Raw genomic sequence first — 16,714 nt, forward strand, 5'->3', positions numbered from 1 at the left:
AGGATTAGAACTCTAGGTGAGAGACAAGTACCCTCATTTTCAAATATCTGAGGTTTTACAAATAAAGGATATTTACAGTTGTGATCTTACAGATAAAACTGTAAAGTATGGAGATTGTAGCCTATATTTGGAATTCCTGAATCCAGTTCACTGTTGTCCCTTGGTCCCCCCATGTGTGTGTCTGAGGAGGGAAAGGGAAAGAAGAAATGTTCCAGGTAAACAAGCACATTGTGCAACCCTGAGCCTGGAAAACTGTGTCAGCCTTCAACTCGTTGGACTGGCCCTCCTCTGGCAGTAACACATCATTACTGCTTTCCGGTGTTTATTAATGTCCTTTTAATGGTTTATTTGTAGCAAGGTTCAAATTCCACCTCAACAGAGGTTTAAAAAAAACCCAGGGTGTTCTCAGCCTTCCTTATTCTGTATTGTAACGAGGAGGTGGCATTGGATGTGGATGGAGCAGAGGGAGAGGCAAAAGGAGCAGAGTTTGGGATGGATTTGTGGTCTTACACAGGATTCCCAGCTCATCAGATTCCCTGGAATCCCATGGCTGCTGAAATGGAGGTTCCAGTCCAACCTGCTGTGGCACAGTGGAGATGCTCAGCCCTGCTGCTGTCAGGGCTTTTCCCTGTGCTGAGAGGGACAACACGCTCTGGAGAAAAGAGGAGCAGATTCATTCCCAAGCGCGGTCAAATGTCCAGGGCTTCTCAGAATGAGGAGTCATCACTCCTTTAATAACAGCCTCTCATTCCCAAGCCACTCCTGGGCTCCTGGCACAGACTCCAGGGGCAGTAATGGGATTCCTCTGCTCCCTCTGGGGGAAAGGATGCAGCGGAGCTGAGCATCCCAAATGACTAACAGCACCAAAAAGAAAAACCTGATGGTTACTCATGAAACTGAGGCTGCAGCTGTTCCCTGCATGTAAGAAAACTGAGTTCCCGAGTTCAGACTTCCAATCCAAGCCCTGTGCTTGGAGCACTCTGGCCTTTTTTATCCTTTTTTTCTTTTTCTTATGGAGTCTGAAATATGAATAGACGTATGTCATATTCTGTATGTAAAACCATAAAAATCTCACTCCAAGGGTTATTTTCTCAACAGGAATGCAAAAGGAAGCATTTTAAAAGTACTGGTTTTGATTTAATTTGAACCAATATTTTGGGTGAGTTCTTCAGTTAAGAGATGATACTGAGATTTTTTATTTTTGCCCAGACAGGTCCCAACATCATTTCAGTGACAAGTCCTTGGTCCATGGCTTGACCATGATTTTGTTCCACAAGAAAAATCCAAGCCTCAAAGTGAGAATAAGTTCTGAGGGGATTAAACAAGTGACACTTGTTAGTGATATGAACATCCATCATTGCATCCCAAAGGAGCACTCCTGCTGCAACACTTGGTTCTCCTTTCCTTCTTCTCCCTGCTGTGGTTGGAGGAACAAAACATTTCTGGAGTTTTCTTTACAGCTCCAGCAGTCTGTAGGCTCTTGGCAGAAAGACTCGGTTGGGATAAAGAGGGGGAACCAGCTGGGAAAAACCTGCTGAGGAGGACAGCAGTGAGGTTATAAATTGATTTTTAGGGAGTCACCTTCCATAGATCAGTTTGGAGACTGAAACCGCAGAGGTATTGGGTTCTCAATAAAGTCTGGAGCACAGTTTGAAAATTCAACAGAGAGGATTGTACCTCTTAAAAATGTGGGAATTTTGGTTTAGTTGGGCATTTTGGTTTACCAATTCTAGTCACCAGTTTCAGGAGTCCTTTTAGAAACTTACTTCAGGTGTAAAAGCTCATTTCAATCTCAGGATCTCCATACAGGAAAGGAGTTAATTCTAGGCTAGACCCCAATCCTGACAGAGATCTCTCAACATGATGAAGACACATCCTTACACTGAAAGCTGTCAAGTCTGGCAGGTGAAATGATTCTATTTTGTTATGACACTTTTAGTGAGAGCATTCAGTTTCCCTTTTTGGTTACCTGAGCTATCTTTGAACCTGCAGATCTTCATGTGCCACTTTCCCTCTGTCTTCAGTGCAAGCAGAAGATGCTCTTTGACCTCATGGTCGTTGAATATTTGACTCAGGTTTCTGCTGGTGTTTCTCATTAAGAAACCCCATTTCTGTTTCTATCAGTAATCTCTGTTACCTGTCAGGTCTCTCAACAGAATATTGGAGGTTTGCAGCAGCAGGGCTCTGGATGCAGGCAATGGAAACAGGCTGAGGAGTTTTAGGGGTGCCTCTCAGGTAGGTTCTGTCTCCCCTGGTGTTGCTGAAGGCTGTGGAATTTCAAAGGCAGAGGTTTGTAAATCAGCAGCCAGAGGGTTCACAGGGGCTGCTCTGGCTGGGCTGAGGAGGGAAAGAAGACAAGTCTGCTGTAGGGTGAAGGAAAGGTGACCCATGGATGTCTCTTGGGATGGAATCCTGCTGGACCTTCTCCCAGATCGTGCTCCACTCCGTCAGCAGCCCTGCTGACTGCCCTGAGACTACTCAGTCTGGTTAGGTTTAGTCTGGCCCTAATTTCTCCTTCCTAATTTAGGGATGGCAAGGAGAGTTAGCCAAAATATCTACAAAATATCTACAAGCCCTTGACAGTTACTACCAATTGCAACAGCAAAACTTTGCAGAAGTAGATCCAATCTGGCCCTGTCAGCCCTTGCCAGGCAATGTTTTGGCTCTGGGTATTTTTTAAGTTCCTTTCTTGTCACTCTAAATCAGATGATTCACGCTGGTAACATGTTGTATCGCTTATCCAGTAATGCAACCTAATAAAACCCTGCTTAAAACCATTTTCCTTAAAGAACCAGAAGAATTTGTTCTTTGCAGAATCAAACCTGTGTTCTTAATAAAGGCAGATTGAATAAAACAAGCTCTGTGAAGTAAAGGGACTAATTTAACAGCTCGCTGATGAAAATCTGTGGCTATGGTCCCCCTCCCTCACCCTTTGCATGAGAACAGATGGTTTAACACAACTTTTGAATGCAAAGTTAATTAAAAAAAAATCCATTCCTCCTACAATCCTTGGGCTAAGACTTTAAAAGTTCCCTGCTAAATCGGAATGCCAATGCTCTTATTTTGAGCTCTGTAATAAGGAAACAGACTCATTAATGTTCTGCAATTATTGAAGTGGAGTGATGGTCATGGATTAGCCCTTGAATTGAGCTCGGCAGGCTCCCTTGGCAGCGAGACACCGGAATGGAATTTGAAAACCTCAATGTTCCATTTCCCCACTGCTCTCAAGCTGCTGCTGGGAGCAGGTACAGTCACCTGGATGGCAACGTCCCCAGAGGGAAGAGAAGGCATTCAAAGGGCAGGACCATTTCCCGTAACAAGAACAACAACAACAACATTACATGTCAGGATTTGATTTCAATGAACTCAGCAAAAAAAGGCAAATTATTTTATATTGGGTTGGAAAGCATCTATTTCTGGGTTGGTTAATGGCAGCCACCTTGTATAAAAACCAGCACAAGACATGAGAAAACTCCCATTAAATTAGTTCCCACTATTGCTGCAATCTCCTGCCTCAGAGACCTTCCAGTCTGGAAATTCACTTTAAGTAACTGGGAGGAGCTTGGCCTAAGTGAAAAATAATTGTCTGAATTAGAATTGTCTTGTCTTGCTGCATTTCATGCTTTCACATGACAAACATCAGAAGAGCTTTAAAGAACCCAATGCACCTGGAGAAGAGTTTTGTTTTACCTCTCATTTACAACCAAAGCAGGTCCCAGTCCAGTTCCTGGAGTTTAATTCCAGATGAAAAGCCACCTCTGAAGATTCAAAAATATTTTCTTCCGACAGTTTCTTCACCCAGCTTTCGACCTCAAAACAAATTCAGCCCAAACATCCTTAATACCAGCTCTTATGAAATGAGGAAATACCAGGCCTGAAGGGATGAGTTATGATTAGAACAAGAGTCCAAATTTATGGTGAATTTTAATAGAATCAGGCAATTCTTGTCAGGATCCTAATCACAACAGGGCCAAATCTAGCAGGGAGTGCAGTCACTCCCCAGTCCTTGTTGGAGTGTAACTTGGAGGGAAATCTAATTATCCTCCTGCTTACCTTATCCCTCCTCCATCAGATCTCCTACAAGCTCCAGTAGCAGCTCAGGAGCTGAAACGGGTGCTGAGCATTTTTTTCCCAAAGTGCAGCCATGGAACAGGAATGTCCACAGCCCTCACCAGCTGTGGACTATGAACAGAACGCAGCACCCCGAGCTGGGGCTTGCTGTTGTTGTTTGGGTTTTTTTAAGCCAGTCTTTGATTTTTGCACCACCACTCGATCCCCGGATTGCAAAACCCCGGGAGCAATTAATTGCAGAGACAAACTCTGCCCCTGCTGCTGCCTAATTCCTTAATAGCATCCTTGAATCAAAGAGATGTCTAAACTTTATCACAGGCACCTATGATTAACAGCTCCCACAATCAATTACAGATGCAAACAGGCAGGAGCAGGCTTGGCCCCGAACGTGAAGGGATGGAAGGGATCATTGCTGGGACCAAGTGTTCTGTCTATTTATCACCTGCTGCTGGCATTTCATGGAGCCAAAGCTCTCAGAGTTCATCCTCAATGGAGCAGACTATGGAACAGCTTTAAAGGGAATAAACATGATGTACAGGTGATGGCAAAAATCCTGTTAATAACATCATATCCCTCCAGCTGAGGTGTGGCTGATACTCTACCTGATGTTTTAACTGGCATGAGGGCTCATGGTAATCATGGTTTACTGGAACCAAAGGAAGCCTTTTGATTTCCAGTCTATTTGTTCCTTCTTCATTACTCCTCACGTGATTTTTTTCCATCCAGTAGTAACTGCTGGGACTTTTGCTGGACTGTGGTAAAGAACAAAGTGAAAAGCCTACTGAGCCTACAAAAGATGCAGTAATTAGAACTAAGTTAATACTTGGAAAGCAAAATTAGGCAAATCAGTTTAATTCTCCTCAATGAGCAAGAAGTAACTGGGAGTTGTCTTTTATTTCTCTTCTTCCTTCCTCACCTGTGCTCTCCTCGTGGTGAACCTTCAGAGTTGTTGAGATCAAAACTCACTAAAATCATCAGTCAGACTCTGCAGATCACAGTGAACCTGTCAGGCTCACTTGAAACTCACAACAAAACCCCAACTCCAGTTGAGTTTCCCATGACTAAACACTCAGGTAAAGAAGTTTCTCACAGCCTCAGGTACTGTGAAATCTCCTCTCTCTCCTCAGTGTCCTGCCCAAATTGTTGGCCAAACTGTGGCAGGAAGATGTCACTGAGGAACAAGATTTTTCTGTCTCTCTGTCCCTTGCCCCAGACACCCTGACCTCCCAAGATCTGCTCTTGCATCACCCAATTGTTCTCCCAAACTGCTTCATCATTTTCAGAGCTGCAGATGAACCAGAGGGGTTTTCCCTGCCACGAACCCTGTGGTTTCCTACGTGCCTCCCTAATTCTGGGTCCTGCATTGCTAATCCTATTTTCTGCAGGCCAAATGATTCCCATAAATGTCAGCTGTGGGCTCTGCCCTGCTCCCCACTGCTGCTGTCTGAGGCAGAGCTGGACTTGTGGGGGATAGTGGCCAGATTAAATGCAACCCAAATGTGATGCAGCATCTTTTCTCCAGCTCTGCACCTCCTTAAACGTTCAAAACTCAGGCAGAAAAAGTGAGATGAATACAGACAATGTCTGCACAGGGAGTAATTCATTCCTGGTAGGAAAAGTCACACAGAACTGGTGGCTGTGGAGGTTCTCTAGGTTGTTCTGCAGACAGCATTAATAACTGAACAGCAGAAATGAAGGGCTTTCTTCTCAGCAAGTTTTCACTGATTCACTGCTATTAAAAAAATAGGAGAATCAGGGAGGGTGAAGCAGGGACTCAGTGTGGACCTTCATCTTTTGTGAGACACCTGAGGCAGAGCCTGAGATCCCCCCTGACCCTGCAGCCTCCCCAGCAGCCCTGGGCTGTTCCGAGCCTGGGTTCTTGTTTTGGAAGCTGCACAAAACTCAGGGCAGCTGTGAGCCCACGCCAAAGTCTGCCTGATGAAAACCTCATTCAGAGCAGTCTGCAGCGTTTTGGACTGGAGCCATCTCTACCCAGAATTGGCACCCAACGCCTCTTAAAGGTTCCATAAGAATTTGGTTGATTTTTTTTCTTGTTTTGGTTTTCTCTCGCTGACTTCCCATATTTATTCTGTCTCTGCATATTCGCTCTTGCACAGGGAATTGGAAATGCTGCAGTGTCCTCAGAAAGGTGTTGTTGTGCTTTGATTCTTAGGGAATTTCAAGGTCAAGAAACAAAAATGTTGAAAATTTTAGAAGGAAGCTTATAAGGCAAGACAAACCCCACTTCTTTCTCAAAGGTATCCTTCAAATGAATATGATATGGTTTGAAATTAGTCTGGTTTAAGTCCAAAAGAAAATTGGAGGTTTCCAAAATGATAAATTTTCTATAAAATGCCCAGGTTTGACTGAAGCTCTAAACAAAAGCTCAGGCTTATGGGTTCTGGCATGGAATAAACCCACAGTTATCACAGGCAAATCGATATTTGGACCTCCCAGAATGTGACACCCCCAGTGCCTTGGGAAGGAGAAGGGAATGGACTGGACTATACACAGAAACACAGATAACTGCTGTTAGTGTTGGGAGGGGAAAGAAATAGTGAAGGAAATGTGGAGTTTCTGTTTTGGGATCCTTCCTGGCTTCTACTTGGAGCCCACACACTCATTTTTCTCCACCTGCACAGGCACAATCCCAGCCCTGTGCTGGGGTATCCACAGCATTACTGCACCTCTCACTGAGGGGATTTTGCCACAAAATGAAGCTTCTGCCACAGGGCTGTGATTCCCACATCCTGAAGGGCCTGGGCAGTGTGTGCAGAGCACAGAACCTGGCTCCTCCTCTGGGACAAATTGGTCTTTGCTGTCGTGGAGGACAAGATTTCAAATTGGAATAGCTTGAAAAATGTTTCCTTTCCCTCACAGCATCTCCCCAGACAGGTTACGTCACCTCTGAGGACACTGACACTTGCTGGATTTTGTGAGGCACGAGGAAGCATCTCCTTCTTGGCCTAGAGAGCCTGACTGATTTGCCCCAAAAGTCCTATCAGGAATCTGAGCATCCCATTCAGGGCAAGAGGAGCAGAGTTTCCATGAGTATGAAAATGGGACTAAGCCCAAGAAATGACTGCAGAATTCTGCATGTGTGAATTCCCTCTGGCACTTGCAGAGTGTGAAGAAGCAGTGGTGAATTCTGGCTTTCTGTGGGTCTCTGTGTGCTCACACTTGGGTGTTTGGCCCTGACTTTAACCCTTCCTAGAAAGTTTGTAATTCTGCTACAGCACACGAGCTGCACAATAACATCACTGCAGGAGCTTTGTTCCCTCTGAAAGGGAGCTTGTGTTGTAAACAAGGATCAAAAGGAGCAGCAAGCAAAGAGGAGCTGTGTGGAAAACACTCTCAGTGATCTCGGGGTGTTCACTTCCCCAAGCACCTCCTGCTCTGCTCTCGTGGTTGCCCTGTAATTTTCAGCCACTTCTGTAAATGATGATGAATCACAAGGACAAAAACCCCAAACACCGAGAGCCTACAGTAGCATTTCCTGGTTAAATACACGTTCCAGCACCACATGAAGTGCTGGCTTTAATGAACAGCTGCTCTTTACTTATCTTTGGAATGGATCACTTTAAATGCTGTTGGAAAGTACCTTTCACCAAACTGCCCATTAGAAGTGAACTACAAAGTAAAGGGGTTGTGTATGGGAAGCATTTCTTATCTCTGGGACTGCAGCTCATCGCCTGCAGAGACTTTTTTCCTTTTTTTTTTTTTTCTTTTAAGTAGAGGACATTTAATGACACCTTTTAAAATCCTGATAAAATTAACATGTTTTATTTTGACTAACAATTCAAACAAGGGTCATCTGATGGCTACAGGCACAGATGTACAAATTAGATGCTTAAAGTAATGGGTGAGATTCCCAATTAGGTATCTCATCCTGCTCCACTGTTTGACTATGAGATAATTAATGGTCTGTAATGTGGGACAACTGGAAAAGAGTGTGTTTGCTTATCCTTGGCATGGCTGATCAGCCCCTGGTACTTTCAAGGGAATTCACTGAGTATTTCAAGATTTGGTGGGTCTGGATCATATTTAAGCAGGTTTTCTCTCTCTGAGCACAGCCCAGGCAGTCAGTATTTAGTTAGGAGGGGATTCTGACAGTCCATTTTTTATTGGTATTTTGCCATCACGAAATATTCCAAAGTGTTTCCCCGTTTGCTCGCTGATGTGGGAGCTGCTGGAGGGGCTGAGCTGCCTTTGGGGGCTGCAGAGTTCACCCCACTGCCCAGGGACCCCACAGCTCCCACCCTGCTGGGAGCTGGTTTGGGCTAAGGCCTGGCTCAGGAGGGGATTTCTGCTCCAAAGCCTGAAGCACAGAGAATTCCTGGCCGAAGAGGCTGCAAAAATAACCCCTGGGGTTTTACTGGTCAGTGATGAGCACCCGGCTCAGAGCTGCTCCCAAAATCCCTCCTGAACAGGACAGGGGTGTTATCAAAGCCGCTGCACCTCTCTCATCACACCACCAAGTGAAACAAGCCAGGTTTGTTGTTGTGCCTTTCATTGCAGCCATTCATTTCAGGCTTCCCAAAGGGACCTGGCTGCGTTTGCCTCTTTGGCCACCACAAATCAAACAGATTTTTAAAAAGCAAATATTCTAATTTCCCCAATTCTACAGGGCTGCTGCCATTAAAGGATCAGAGTGCAGCATTAGCCTGGCATTGTCTGTGCAATGGCACCAAAAGCAGACACGGGCAGACAAGAACATCCTTTCCCCCCTGCACATTCTTTTCAGGCAATAACTGCAATCCCAGTGACTCATGGACACTTCAACCCCCATCACCAGCTCAAGGAACACAGCAACAATATCTGTTGTTGGACTTGGCAGGATCCATTAAGCTCAAAGTGATGTGTCCTATTTAGTGATGACAGCCAAATTCAATTAAGTTCCATTTGACATCTCTTTGGACGCTTTTCCAAGCTTTATATGACCCTCTTGGCACTGTAAATCTCACGGAGCTGTTTTCTTCATGAGATTTTTGTTATAATTTTAGTTCTGGATGGGACTGGCTGTGAGAGTGAGCACAACCTTCCACTCCATGCACTGGCACTGCTGCCTCTGGGAGCTTTAAAGCAAGAAAGGGGAGGAAAACCACGGGACAGCTTTCAGAAGGGGCAGGAAAACACACATTTTTCTTCATGTTTTGGGCAAAAGATCATTTGGGGGGCAAAGGGAATGGCTGTCTTATTTTATCTGAGCTAACTTCTCATCTGCTACTTGAGCCTCTCTCGTTTTCCTCCTCACTGGGAAACAGCTTGGCTATGGCCATTGCCTGCCTGGTGAAGTCAGGGTCAATTTTTTCCATCTGGACTGCATTAGGACTCTTCCATTTGCTCATCTCCCGCCCCTCAAAGCGCTCCTGCTCCTCCCCAGCCTCCCCCCTGCTGCTGATGTGCTGCCAGGCGTGTTCTGTTTCACCCACAGCCAACAGGCAGCTCCAGTAGGATCTCATTAATTCACACTAATGATGGGGAATTTGGCAAATTAGTGCACTGACTTGATCCTGCCATTATTAATAGCTTTGCTGTTGACTTCAGGCAGAACCAGATTGAGCCGCTGCATTGATAGCTCTCCTCAGACACCAGAGAGGGATTATCTTTTATGCCATAGACTGGTTTTTGTTTGGATTATTAGGGTTTGGTGTTATGCTGGTGCACATTACAGCAAAAGCAATGAGCTCTAATTAATGTGAGGGCTCACAACAGCTTTTCAGCTGTTAAATGTCTGCAGACAGTAAATGAGGGCAATGAGATGAGGTTTTCTTCACGTGCAGCAGAATGCAGGAACTTGCATGCTGAGAGAGTCCTGAGTGTCTGCTTGGCCATCAAAAGGTTCAGCCCAGCAAGGACTGAGCTGGTGGGACTCTGCCAGAGATTTCCATGGGACTGGGCTGAACTCTTTAATCTTTTTGTGCTTGAGCTGCCTTCTGGAAAAAGAAGATATTCTTTCCTTTCTGCTGTATCTGTCTCTGTCACTTGGCTGATAATACCTTAAAGTCTAGTCCAAAAGAGCTCTGTTTGGGGTGGGAGGATGCTCTCTGAGAAATAACAGAGAAATCAGTGATCCACTGGTCATTTCTAGAATTTCTTCTGTCTTTTTCCATTAAGCACAGTCACATCAGTCCAGAGAATTCCACATCAGGAATGTTTGATATCCTGTGCCATTTTAGCACCTCCCAGTGACTCCATGCTCTCGTGCCAGCAGGAAGAAAAGCTCAGCAGCACCAGCATCACCTGGATGGGTGAAAAGCCCTTTGCATTTCTCAAGGTTTGTGTATTTCAATTGACAAAGAGCAAAGCAAATGTACACACACACACAGATCTGTTCTCAAAACACCAAAGGAACAACTGGAGTCTCCCTTTGGTGCTTTCCCTCCTGGAGGCAATGCTGACCTGAATGTTGGTGTTCTCCCCAGCCTGCAGCAAGGAGCTGGCCCGTGAGCCGCAGCAGCTCAGGCACAGTCACTCCTCGTTTCCTGCCACATTTTGGGAGTTGGGCAGGGCAGAGGGCTGGAGGCTGTAACGCCTCCCTGCCCCTCCATCCCCCCCAGCCTGGGCTCTCCCTGGGCACAGGGGAGGGCAGGGTGAGACCAAGAGTCTCGGGGTCTGCTGTGCACTGTGACCCCAAGGTGTGTCACAAAGTCTCTTTTCCCAGCCCAGCACTCAAAGAAGGAGTCAGAACTCTTAATTTCTCGGTCCCAAGGTTGTTTATTGTATCTTATCTATGAAATTCTTTCTCCTGCCCTGCCGAGGTCCACTCAGCAGGACAGTCCAGGCACTCTGCCTGCCCCTGGGGTGTGTTATCTTTTTATACTAAAAACGACATATACAATATTTACAGTTACTTCCCAATACCTATCACCTGTGTTAGACTGAGCTTCTACTCTAAACCACTCTAAAAGTGCCAACATCACAGCAGAAGATGGAGGCCAAGAGGAAGAAGGAGAAAGGCTGAACATGCCCCAGTTCCTCCATCTTGGCCCCTGAACCCCTGTTCTAAAAACCCCCAAAAATCTCTTTCACCCTGTGATAAATTCACTATCATTCCACTTAAACTTTTGTGGCTTTTAAACCTTCATGTAAAGGTTGGTAATTGTTTTTTCCAAGGGCTAAATCAAAGGCACAGGGGTCTTGGGCTCTGTGCCAGGGTCTCTGAGCCCCCTAGGCAGGGGCTCGAGTCCTCCAGGGCAGCCAGAGGAGTTCCCTGGGTTGCCACACAAGAGCACACTGGAAATGAATCCAGTGTTTCTGCCTTTCCCTGGGAATGGGTTTTATGTCCTGGGCTTGAGCAGCTCATGGGAATTTGGATCCACCTTGCTGTTGTCCCCAAGATGGGAAAGACCCTCCTGGTCCCTCAGGCAGGCTGCTGAGCAGTGAGACCCCCAGAGCCTGGAGGAATACCAGAACCTCATTCCTCCTGACTTGATTCCAGGGATCTGTCCTCCTACAGAGCAGAACTGTGCTTCCAGCTCCCAGAATTAAATTACACCCCTTCGAGAGAGTGCATTGGGATTCCTAAGCAGATTTTTTTCCTTTACGACAACACCAGCATGTGGAGCTTCCCAGTAGCTGCTCTTCATGTTCTGGCTGCTCTGGACAGACCAAATCTCATTGGGAAACAGCTTTATGGATGGTTTCTTCTGTCCTAAAGCATGCAAAATCTCTCAGTCAGAGGACATGGCACATAAACCCAGCACTCTGCAGGTATTGTGCTCTCACAGTTTTCAGTTTAGGATTGAAATGAGAGGGAGGACTGAGCCCTTCCTCATCACTCACAAACTTGCGTGAAGTCCACGTTAGAATGTACCAAAACTGCTGTAATATGTTCAGGATTTCTCATCTGGGTGTTGCTATGGGAAATGGGCAACAAGTTGATAATGCTTTTTATTATCACGTGCAAAATAAAAACCTTTTTCTTCTTAAACCCTAATCACGTGTGTGTATGTCACATCCAACCTAACAGTGACAATCACACACAAACCTGTGTGATGTTCATGTTAGAATGTACCAAAACTGCTGTAATATGTTCAGGATTTCTCATCTGTGTGCCCTGGAGGACAGAAATTAGGTATAAATTGGCTAGTTCAGGAATTGAGGGGAATTTTAATGTTCAAATTCATGGGTGACTCCCCTTCACATTGTGCAATTTGACCTTTGGCCATTGTTACTCCTTCACAAAGTTGTTACCACCCCAATTTCTGCATGTCCTGGTGGGGCCAGCCCTTGGCTAACTCCATGTGGCATTTCCATCTCTCTCATCCCATGTTCTGCATTTGCAATGCTCTTAGATGATTCCAGTCCTGCCTACAACACATTTCCATGGCATTCCCAGCTTTCACCCCTTCTCCTTCCCTTTCCCCATTCACCTCGATGAGCAGAAAGCCTTAAACTAAGGAAAATGGTCCAATCTGGGAAAAAAAGGATCAGCCAGAAGGGATTACTGGAATATATGTAGGCAGCTGGAAGGAATCCAGTCAGATTTGTTTCCCCTTGTTCTATTTTTCCTAAATTTCCCTTCTGTTTGTGCCCAGTGCTAAAGGGAGGTGCCATTCCATGAGATTCTTCAGCTCTTGAACACCTGTGGCTGGTGAAATCCTTCCTCAGGCTTCAGAGTTAACAGTGCAATGACGTGGAATGAAAAACCTCTCTCTCCCCAGGGCACTGTAAAACCCAAGTTTTGCCCAGCTCACAAAATCTGTTGTGTTGGGAGCCTTTTCAATGACAACAAACCCATTTATTTTAATAAATGACAGCTCAGATTCTGACACAGCCCTGAGCCGGCAACGTGGCTGATTCCAAACTGGCCCAGTTGGACTTGGCATCAGCAGGGAGGAAATGTCTCATTGCACACTGGGCTTGCCAGGGAAGGCCTCATTGCTCTTGGAGCAGTGGAGGATGATTCTCTCTGGATTAAGGAAGTCAAATGGCTCCCAGGGAAGGGTCTGTTTGCCCAGTGCCACCCCCCTGCCCACTGGCATCCTCTGCCTGAGCATGGAATTGTGGCAGCACATCCCAGCCTCAGAAGTGAGGGTGCCACGCAGCATCCAGCTGGATATTGGCTGTGATAAATGTGAATTAATAGATCTGGACTGAGAGTCCCAGGCAAAGCTATCAGCTCGAGGTTCAGAGTTTGAATAAAACTGTTTCATTTGTTCCTTTAGCTATATAGTTACTTAAAAAAAAATCTAGAGCCTGATTTGAGACTCATCAAAGAACCTGGGAGGACTTTCATTATTCTTCTCCTCACTACTTGAGAGGATTTGCATCAAATTGTTAAAAATACAATGTGGCTTTCCACTCAGGAAAAGAGAACAGAGACAGCAATGAGGGCCAAGCTCTGTTGTACAGACTCATGGACCACTCATCCCCCGAGCTCCTGGGCCAGGACCCAGCCTCAGCTTCCTCCAAAGACCCTGGGAGGTGTTTTTGCTGTGGCTGCTGTGGGTGATGCCATCCCACAGCATGGGAAGTGCCCCAAAAACTCTGCCAGTGCCTAAATCCACCCTCTGCTGCTCTGCAGCTCCCCAGGCCAGAGAGAAAATCCAGAAAGTGGCAAAGATGATAAATGCACCCAATAAGAATTCCCTCAAGCACAAACCACGTTACTTTTGGTCCTTGTGTCTCAGAGCTGTTAGTCTGGGAGCCAAGGTGAAAGCTGCTGGGATGTTTGGATATTTGGGGTGTCCTGCTCACTCCCATTGAGCTTCTCTGGTGTTTCTTAAGAGCTGAGCTCTGGTTACAGCCTTGGCAGGGATTTAACAGGATCTGTCTCCCTGCTATCCAGCAGTCTATTTTCAGGAAAATCACAGCAACCTGATTATTTCTGAGACCTCTGCCCCCTTGTCAATTTTGATTGCAGTTGGCCCAGGAGTTCAAAAGGCTGTAACAGTTTGATCATATAATCCTGGCTTCCTTAGGAAACCAAGCTAAGGAACAAACAAACACAAGTCCTTACAGAAATACTCCCTTGACAGTTGAGGAGTTTTTTTAATCAACACCTTGACTTCTATGAAGATTTTTACCTTCACTTCTCACCAAGACTTTCTTACAGAGCAGCCACCAAACGTGGCTCTGGAGTGGCACTGTTGTTGCATCAGGGACAGGCTGGATCCCAGTGGATCCCAGTGGATCCCAGTGGGACTCAGTGTCCTGCCAGCAGCCCCCAGAGCAGGGGATGAGCTTTGCTGAGCCACCAGCAGAAGGTTCAGCTGCAGCCAAGCTCAGAGCTGAGCTCCCAGTGCATGGGATGTGCAGGGGGAGGAGAATTCCCCAGCGGGACCATTCCCCCTGGGCTGCTGGCCCAGCTCAGATCCTGCCCAGAGCTGCTGTGTTGGGTGCTGCAGAGGCTGCAGCTGCACCTCTGGGCTCCTGGGACTGGGGGAATGAAACACCAGCTCACCCTGGTCCCTGCTGGGCTCCTGCAGCTTGGTGGGGTTGGCTCCCCCAGGAGTGCAGAGAGCTCTGAGACACCAAGGGCCCCAAACCCCGAAATCTTTGGGGCATCCGCTGGGTGCAGCAGGAGCTCAGAGCAAGGACGCCGTGCCCAGATCCCTCCAGGCTGGCCACAGCTCCTCATCCCTCCGTGCCCCTTTCCCTTGGTGCTCTTTCCACGAGCACTGACAGCAGATCTGCTGCAGGAGCGACTCCTCAACCTAACCCCAATCAAAGGCAGCAGCTGCTGGTGCAGAAATCATGGACAAAAGCATCCTTGGACGATCTAAAGTAACATATTTTGGTATTAATTGCGAACTCTTTTTTCATCTCCCACTCTCAGAGAAGTTCTTAAAAAAAAAAATTTAAAAAAGAGAGTTGCAAATATGCCAAAAGCGATTATTTATGCTCGTTCAGAGTTATTTGATCTCGGCCAATTACTACCGTGTTCCGAACAAGAGGCTGCAAAAGGAAATCTTCTCTTCTCCCTCCCTTTTTTTCTCTCTCTCTTTTTTTTTTTTTTTTTTTTTTTTTTTTTTTTTTTTAGGAAATCGGGATTAACATTTCAGTTCAGAAACGATGATGCCTCACTCCGTTAGCCTGGGGATTTCAACAGCAAACGCGGATTTGAGGGAAAGCCGAGGGAAAGGATGGGAAAAGAGGGGACCCGTCCGTCCGGGAGGGAGGGGACACAGGGCGGGCAATGTAGATCCCGGATTTTCCTGGGCCAAAAAGAAGAGAAGAAGTGATCGGAATGGCCTCGAGAAAGGCAGAGCCCGCATCACTCCTTTGCAAAAGGAACAAGATCTCTTTTTTTATCTTTTCTTCCTTTCTTCTTCCTTTCTTTTCTTTCCTTAAACATAGCTTTTCCCTCCGTGAGAGGTGTACGTTTAATTATAAAAGGGCCTTTTTCTGTTGTAATCTCTTTCCAGCTCAATTCCTTTGCTGGATAAATCCCTTAAACGTGTTGTCATTCCTTATTTATTGATTGCAGGTATTTGGGGTTTAATTGAGCAAGTCGGTCGTGGCCCAGGGCAGGAGTGGCGCTACATGAGCAATTAAATCTGATTAGCCCGAGCCCTTTAAGCCCCAGCTGGGTGATTGATAACCGAGACCAACATTCTTCAATTGACTCGCTACATCAAAAAGGAGAAAGGCTTAGAGGAGAAACGCATGGGTCCAACATGAAAAATAGCAAAGGAGCCGAGCAGATTAGATTTGCAAAGGAGCTGAGCTAACGGCGAAGGGAGCGGGGAGAACAGTCCTGCTCAGCCCATAAAATAAATCCCTACGTGTCTCCTCCTCTAAACTCAGCCGAGCCTGGATTTTTTTAAAATTTTGGTTTGTTTTCGTTTTTGTTTTTGTGTTTTAAGCGGCTGAAGTGACCCGAGCTGGAGCGAGGATGGCTGAAGGCGGCGGAGCTCGGATTTTAGCAGCGCTCAGCCCTCGGAGCGCGGCTCCATCCATAAAGCTGTCGTCTGTTTGTTAGGGTGTTTGTCTGCTCCGTCATTACGCTTTTCGCCCGGTAGTTTAAGAAAATAAACTGGCGGGGAGAACAGGAGCGAGTCACCCCCATCGATCAAGCTGATGGATGTCCGTGGCTGCCCTGGGACCAGCGCGGGGACAGCCACGGCAGCGTCCCCGGGCACCGCGGGCAGCCCAGTGCCCGCTGCGGGATCTGGGGACAGGGATGCCCCGAGGTCCCCCGAGCGCTGGTGCTCCGGGGAGAGCTCACGGATCGGCCGTGCGGAGCTGTCGGGAGCGGCACCGCCGGGTCACACATGTCCCTGGCACACATCCCCTTGTGCCACATCCCTGTCACACATGTCCCTGGCACACATGTCCCTGGCACACATCCCCCGGTCCCCGGGGCGTTTTCCTGCCCGAGTCTGGAGCAGGCGAGGGGGTGCGGGATCGCTCCAGCTCCGCCGTGCCAATCCCAGGGGTCCCGGCCATGCCAGCCCCGGGGGTCCCACCGTGCCAATCCCGAGGACCCCGGCCGTGCCACTCCCGGGGGTCCCTGCAGTGCCAATCCCGGGGATCCCACCGTGCCACTCCCTGCAGTGCCAATCCCGGGGGTCCCTGCAGTGCCAGTCCCGGGTGTCCCTCGGTGCTCCCGGAGCCCCCGCGCCGGCAGCGCCCGCCTGAGCCTGAACGGCAGCGAAGGGGGGAAGAAATCAAAGCCAAGGCAGGGGGAATCCCG

This window comes from Geospiza fortis, unplaced genomic scaffold (assembly GCF_000277835.1).
Source record: "Geospiza fortis unplaced genomic scaffold, GeoFor_1.0 scaffold55, whole genome shotgun sequence".
NCBI lineage: Eukaryota > Metazoa > Chordata > Aves > Passeriformes > Thraupidae > Geospiza > Geospiza fortis.